Genomic DNA, 7500 nt, shown 5'->3' with positions numbered 1-7500 from the left:
TATGGAAGCTCCGGAGGAGGAGTGCATGCTGCCTGACAGTGAAGCCGAATATGAGCACCTTCCCCGGGCACAGGCGGTGCCAAGCGGCCCCTAAGTCTACCCTCATGGAAGCTCCGGAGGAGGAGTGCGGGCGTGTGTCACACTTGGCCCGAATAGGAGCACCTTCCCCGGGCACAGGCGGTGCCAAGCGGCCCCTAAGTTTGCCCTTATGGAAGCTCCGGAGGATGAGTGCATGCTGCCTGACAGTGAAGCCGAATATGAGCACCTTCCCCGGGCACAGGCGGTGCCAAGCGGCCCCTAAGTTTGCCCTAATGGAAGCTCCGGGGGAGGAGTGCGGGCGTGTGTCACACTTAGCCCGGAGAGGAGCACCTTCCCCGGGCACAGACGGTGCCAAGCGGCCCCTAAGTTTGCCCTTATGGAAGCTCCGGAGGAGGAGTGCGGGCGTGTGTCACACTTGGCCCGAATATGAGCACCTTCCCCGGGCACAGGCGGTGCCAAGCGGCCCCTAAGTTTGCCCAAATGGAAGCTCCGGAGGAGGAGTGCGGGCGTGTGTCACACTTGGCCCGAATATGAGCACCTTCCCCGGGCACAGGCGGTGCCAAGCGGCCCCTAAGTTTGCCCAAATGGAAGCTCCGGAGGAGGAGTGCGGGCGTGTGTCACACTTGGCCCGAATATGAGCACCTTCCCCGGGCACAGACGGTGCCAAGCGGCCCCTAAGTTTGCCCAAATGGAAGCTCCGGAGGAGGAGTGCATGCTGCCTGACAGTGAAGCCGACTATGAGCACCTTCCCCGGGCACAGGCGGTGCCAAGCGGCCCCTAAGTCTACCCTCATGGAAGCTCCGGAGGAGGAGTGCGGGCGTGTGTCACACTTGGCCCGAATATGAGCACCTTCCCCGGGCACAGACGGTGCCAAGCGGCCCCTAAGTTTGCCCAAATGGAAGCTCCGGAGGAGGAGTGCACGCTGTGTGACAGTGAAGCCGAATATGAGCACCTTCCCCGGGCACAGGCGGTGCCAAGCGGCCCCTAAGTTTGCCCTTATGGAAGCTCCGGAGGAGGAGTGCATGCTGTGTGACAGTGAAGCCGAATATGAGCACCTTCCCCGGGCACAGGCGGTGCCAAGCGGCCCCTAAGTTTGCCCAAATGGAAGCTCCGGAGGAGGAGTGCGGGCGTGTGTCACACTTGGCCCGAATAGGAGCACCTTCCCCGGGCACGGGCGGTGCCAAGCGGCCCCTAAGTTTGCCCAAATGGAAGCTCCGGAGGAGGAGTGCATGCTGCCTGACAGTGAAGCCGAATATGAGCACCTTCCCCGGGCACAGGCGGTGCCAAGCGGCCCCTAAGTCTACCCTCATGGAAGCTCCGGAGGAGGAGGGCGGGCGTGTGTCACACTTGGCCCGAATAGGAGCACCTTCCCCGGGCACAGGCGGTGCAAAGCGGCCCCTAAGTCGGTAAAGGTTGAAATAAGTAAATAAATACAAAAAGGACGAGGGGGGAAAAAAAAAGGCAAAAACGTATAAAATTCCCCCATTCATTTCAATGGGCTCGGCCGAATTGGGCTTGCGGGACCGCCGAGGGCACGCCGGAGGGCGGTTGAGTCGGTAAAAGTTGAAATAAATGAATAAATACAAAAAGAACGAGGGGGGGAAAAAAAGGCAAAAACGTATAAAATTCCCCCATTCATTTCAATGGGCTCGGCCGAATTGGGCTTGCGGGACCGCCGAGGGCACGCCGGAGGGCGGTTGAGTCGGTAAAAGTTGAAATAAATGAATAAATACAAAAAGAACGAGGGGGGGAAAAAAAAGGCAAAAACGTATAAAATTCCCCCATTCATTTCAATGGGCTCGGCTAAAATGGGCCTGCAGTACTGCCGAGAGGCCGCCGGAGGACGCCCTAGTAGGCAAACGTTGATCCCCACACACGAGGGGTCAGTTAGGCGACCAGGGGTAGCGTTTAGGCGACCAGGGGTAGCGTTTAGGTGACCAGGGGAAGCGTTTAGGCGACCAGGGGTAGCGTTTAGGTGACCAGGGGTAGCGTTTAGGCGACCAGGGGTAGCGTTTAGGCGACCAGGGGTAGCGTTTAGGCGACCAGGGGTAGCTTTTAGGCGACCAGGGGTAGCTTTTAGGCGACCAGGGGTAGCGTTTAGGCGACCAGGGGCGTTGCAGTTCCGCCGAATTGCATTAGGGGCGCTGCAGTAGGCAAACGTTCTTCCCCCCTAGTCAGAGGGTCATTTGCCTACTTCCCAGGTTTACCCGGGTTTTCCAAAACACCTGGGGCACATTTTCAGGGATCACGTTTTTAGAAACAAAAATATTCATAATTTCTTCTAAGTCCCCTTTCCAGCGGGGAACTTTGAAACATTGTATCCGACCACTGAAGGCTGTTGGCGGGCACGGCGCGGCAAACAGCCCGCACTCAGGCATGGAGCTCCGGGGAAAGTTGCCTAATTTCTTCTAAGTCCCCTTTCCAGCGGGGAACTTTGAAACATTGTATCCGACCGTGGAAGGCTGTTGGCGGGCACGGCGCGGCTCATAGCCGGCCCTCAGGCACGGAGCTCCGGGTGAATTTTCACAAATTTCTTCTAAGTCCCCTTTCCAGCGGGGAACTTTGAAACATTGTATCCGACCGTGGAAGGCTGTTGGCGGGCACGGCGCGGCTCATAGCCGGCCCTCGGGCACGGAGCTCCGGGTGAATTTTCACAAATTTCTTCTAAGTCCCCTTTCCAGCGGGGAACTTTGAAACATTGTATCCGACCGTGGAAGGCTGTTGGCGGGCACGGCGCGGCTCATAGCCGGCCCTCGGGCACGGAGCTCCGGGTGAATTTTACTCAATTCTTCTAAGTCCCCTTTCCAGCGGGGAACTTTGAAACATTGTATCCGACCGTGGAAGGCTGTTGGCGGGCACGGCGCGGCTCATAGCCGGCCCTCAGGCACGGAGCTCCGGGTGAATTTTCACAAATTTCTTCTAAGTCCCCTTTCCAGCGGGGAACTTTGAAACATTGTATCCGACCGTGGAAGGCTGTTGGCGGGCACGGCGCGGCTCATAGCCGGCCCTCGGGCACGGAGCTCCGGGTGAATTTTCACAAATTTCTTCTAAGTCCCCTTTCCAGCGGGGAACTTTGAAACATTGTATCCGACCGTGGAAGGCTGTTGGCGGGCACGGCGCGGCTCATAGCCGGCCCTCAGGCACGGAGCTCCGGGTGAATTTTCACAAATTTCTTCTAAGTCCCCTTTCCAGCGGGGAACTTTGAAACATTGTATCCGACCGTGGAAGGCTGTTGGCGGGCACGGCGCGGCTCATAGCCGGCCCTCGGGCACGGAGCTCCGGGTGAATTTTCACAAATTTCTTCTAAGTCCCCTTTCCAGCGGGGAACTTTGAAACATTGTATCCGACCGTGGAAGGCTGTTGGCGGGCACGGCGCGGCTCATAGCCGGCCCTCAGGCACGGAGCTCCGGGTGAATTTTCACAAATTTCTTCTAAGTCCCCTTTCCAGCGGGGAACTTTGAAACATTGTATCCGACCAAAGGAAGGCTGTTGGCGGGCGCGGCGCGGCTCATAGCCGGCCCTCGGGCACGGAGCTCCGGGTGAATTTTACTCAATTCTTCTAAGTCCCCTTTCCAGCGGGGAACTTTCAAACATTGTATCCGACCACTGAAGGCTGTTGGCGGGCGCGGCGCGGCTCACAGCCCGCCATCAGGCACGGAGCTCCGGGGAAATTTGCCTCATTTCTTCTAAGTCCCCTTTCCAGCGGGGAACTTTCAAACATTGTATCCGACCAAAGGAAGGCTGTTGGCGGGCGCGGCGCGGCTCACAGCCCGCCCTCAGGCACGGAGCTCCGGTGAAATTTGCTCAATTCTTCTAAGTCCCCTTTCCAGCGGGGAACTTTGAAACATTGTATCCGACCAAAGGAAGGCTGTTGGCGGGCACGGCGCGGCTCATAGCCGGCCCTCGAGCACGGAGCTCCGGGGGAATTTGCCTCATTTCTTCTAAGTCCCCTTTCCAGCGGGGAACTTTGAAACATTGTATCCGACCAAAGGAAGGCTGTTGGCGGGCACGGCGCGGCTCATAGCCGGCCCTCGAGCACGGAGCTCCGGGGGAATTTGCCTCATTTCTTCTAAGTCCCCTTTCCAGCGGGGAACTTTGAAACATTGTATCCGACCAAAGGAAGGCTGTTGGCGGGCACGGCGCGGCTCATAGCCGGCCCTCGAGCACGGAGCTCCGGGGGAATTTGCCTCATTTCTTCTAAGTCCCCTTTCCAGCGGGGAACTTTGAAACATTGTATCCGACCACTGAAGGCTGTTGGCGGGCACGGCGCGGCTCATAGCCGGCCCTCGGGCACGGAGCTCCGGGTGAATTTGCCTCATTTCTTCTAAGTCCCCTTTCCAGCGGGGAACTTTGAAACATTGTATCCGACCGTGGAAGGCTGTTGGCGGGCACGGCGCGGCTCATAGCCGGCCCTCGGGCACGGAGCTCCGGGTGAATTTGCCTCATTTCTTCTAAGTCCCCTTTCCAGCGGGGAACTTTGAAACATTGTATCCGACCACTGAAGGCTGTTGGCGGGCGCGGCGCGGCTCACAGCCCGCCCTCAGGCACGGAGCTCCGGGGAAATTTGCCTCATTTCTTCTAAGTCCCCTTTCCAGCGGGGACCTTTCAAACATTGTATCCGACCACTGAAGGCTGTTGGCGGACGCGGCGCGGCTCACAGCCCGCCCTCAGGCACGGAGCTCCGGGGAAATTTGCCTCATTTCTTCTAAGTCCCCTTTCCAGCGGGGAACTTTCAAACATTGTATCCGACCACTGAAGGCTGTTGGCGGGCGCGGCGCGGCTCACAGCCCGCACTCAGGCACGGAGCTCCGGGGAAATTTGCCTCATTTCTTCTAAGTCCCCTTTCCAGCGGGGACCTTTCAAACATTGTATCCGACCACTGAAGGCTGTTGGCGGACGCGGCGCGGCTCACAGCCCGCCCTCAGGCACGGAGCTCCGGGGAAATTTGCCTCATTTCTTCTAAGTCCCCTTTCCAGCGGGGAACTTTCAAACATTGTATCCGACCACTGAAGGCTGTTGGCGGGCGCGGCGCGGCTCACAGCCCGCACTCAGGCACGGAGCTCCGGGGAAATTTGCCTCATTTCTTCTAAGTCCCCTTTCCAGCGGGGACCTTTCAAACATTGTATCCGACCACTGAAGGCTGTTGGCGGACGCGGCGCGGCTCACAGCCCGCCCTCAGGCACGGAGCTCCGGGGAAATTTGCCTCATTTCTTCTAAGTCCCCTTTCCAGCGGGGACCTTTCAAACATTGTATCCGACCACTGAAGGCTGTTGGCGGACGCGGCGCGGCTCACAGCCCGCCCTCAGGCACGGAGCTCCGGGGGAATTTGCCCCCTCATTTCTTCTAAGTCCCCTTTAGGCGACCAGGGGTTGACAATTTAGGTGACCAGGGGTTGACAATTTAGGCGACCAGGGGTGACTTTTAGGCGACCAGGGGTGAGGTTTAGGCGACCAGGGGTGAGGTTTAGGCGACCAGGGGTAGCGTTTAGGCGACCAGGGGCGTTGCAGTTCCGCCGAATTGCATTAGGGGCGCTGCAGTAGGCAAACGTTTTTACCCCTAGTCAGAGGGTCATTTGCCTACTTCCCAGGTTTACCCGGGTTTTCCAAAACACCTGGGGCACATTTTTAGGAACCACGTTTTTAGAAACAAAAATTCTTCTATGTCCACCTCCGTGAAAGAAATTGCCCAATGGTTCCCGCGGAAGAGAGCTGCCAGGCGGACGCATACTGCAATAACGGCCGCCCTGGCGCTCTGGTGGATGTTATCCTCGAAATTTCTTCTATGTGCCCATTCCAGCGGGCAACTTGCGAACAATGGTGTCCGACCATGGAAGGCTGTTGGCGGACGCGGCGCGGCTCACAGCCCGCCCTCAGGCACGGAGCTCCGGGGGAATTTTCCCCTCATTTCTTCTAAGTCCCCATTCCAGCGGGGAGCTTGCAAACGTGGTATCCGACCACTGAAGGCTGTTGGCGGGCACGGCCCCACCAGCGCAACACGGCACTTCCTATGACTCGGGTCCGACGCAGGAGGAGCGGTCCTCCCGGCCCCGCCACACGGCACTTCCTATGACTCGGGTCCGACGCAGGAGGAGCGGTCCTCCCGGCCCCGCCACACGGCACTTCCTATGACTCGGGTCCGACGCAGGAGGAGCGGTCCTCCCGGCCCCGCCACACGGCACTTCCTATGACTCGGGTCCGACGCAGGAGGAGCGGTCCTCCCGGCCCCACCACCGCCACACGGCACTTCCCATGACCCGGGGACCGACGCAGGAGGAGCGGTCCTCCCGGCCCCACCGCAACACACACAACCACTGACCGATTGGCAATCATGACCCGCCATCGGAGGGCCCCTGCCGGCCCCGGCCTCGCGCCGGGGTGTTCGGGTGGACGGTTCCTTCGGCCTGCGGGTCGACCTCTGAGCGTTGGCCGGCACCGCAGCACCGCAGCACACACATAACCACTGACCGATTGGCAATCATGACCCGCCATCGGAGGGCCCCTGCCGGCCCCGGCCTCGCGCCGGGGTGTTCGGGTGGACGGTTCCTTCGGCCTGCGGGTCGACCTCTGAGCGTTGGCCGGCACCGCAGCACACACACAACCACTGACCGATTGGCAATCATGACCCGCCATCGGAGGGCCCCTGCCGGCCCCGGCCTCGCGCCGGGGTGTTCGGGTGGACGGTTCCTTCGGCCTGCGGGTCGACCTCTGAGCGTTGGCCGGCACCGCAGCACACACATAACCACTGACCGATTGGCAATCATGACCCGCCATCGGAGGGCCCCTGCCGGCCCCGGCCTCGCGCCGGGGTGTTCGGGTGGACGGTTCCTTCGGCCTGCGGGTCGACCTCTGCGCGTTGGCCGGCACTTCCCTACCGTTACCCACCCCACCCCTGGGGTTGTGACAAAACGGCACTTCCTATGACTCGGGGTCCGACGCAGGAGGAGCGGTCCTCCCGGCCCATCTCGCACCCACACCCTGACATGTACTGCACCACACCAACCACTGACCGATTGGCAAGCATGACCCGCCATCGGAGGGCCCCTGCCGGCCCCGGCCTCGCGCCGGGGTGTTCGGGTGGACGGTTCCTTCGGCCTGCGGATCGACCTCTAGCGCACCAACCAGCGCGAAACCGCTTTCGTCGCGAGACCGAGACGACCCTGTCGCGTGCCCGTCGGCCACACGGGCCCAGAGATGTCCTACACGGGAGTTCCGCCGCGCTCGCGGGTGCCCCGCCACGAGAGGGGTGCGGGAGCCCAGGCCCGCGTCAGCCGAGCGGTCCTTCCCGAAAAAGCATGTTTCTCAAACCCTACCGGCGTCTGTCAGAAGACGCCGCCTCCGAGTGCGTGTTGCGGTCGCGGGCGTGCGGGCGGCTCCGGCTCCCTCCCGCGACTGACCGCCACGCGGTAACGCGGCCTCTACGGACCGAGTACATACCGAGGCCCAGCCGACTTCCTCACCGCGC

The sequence above is a fragment of the Idiotropiscis lumnitzeri genome, unplaced genomic scaffold (genome assembly GCF_059441095.1).
Source record: "Idiotropiscis lumnitzeri isolate Australia: NSW breed Sydney's pygmy pipehorse unplaced genomic scaffold, RoL_Ilum_1.0 HiC_scaffold_304, whole genome shotgun sequence".
In the NCBI taxonomy this organism is placed as follows: Eukaryota; Metazoa; Chordata; class Actinopteri; order Syngnathiformes; family Syngnathidae; genus Idiotropiscis; species Idiotropiscis lumnitzeri.
The sequence above is the reverse complement of the archived record's forward strand: the minus strand, read 5'-3'. Positions refer to the sequence as shown.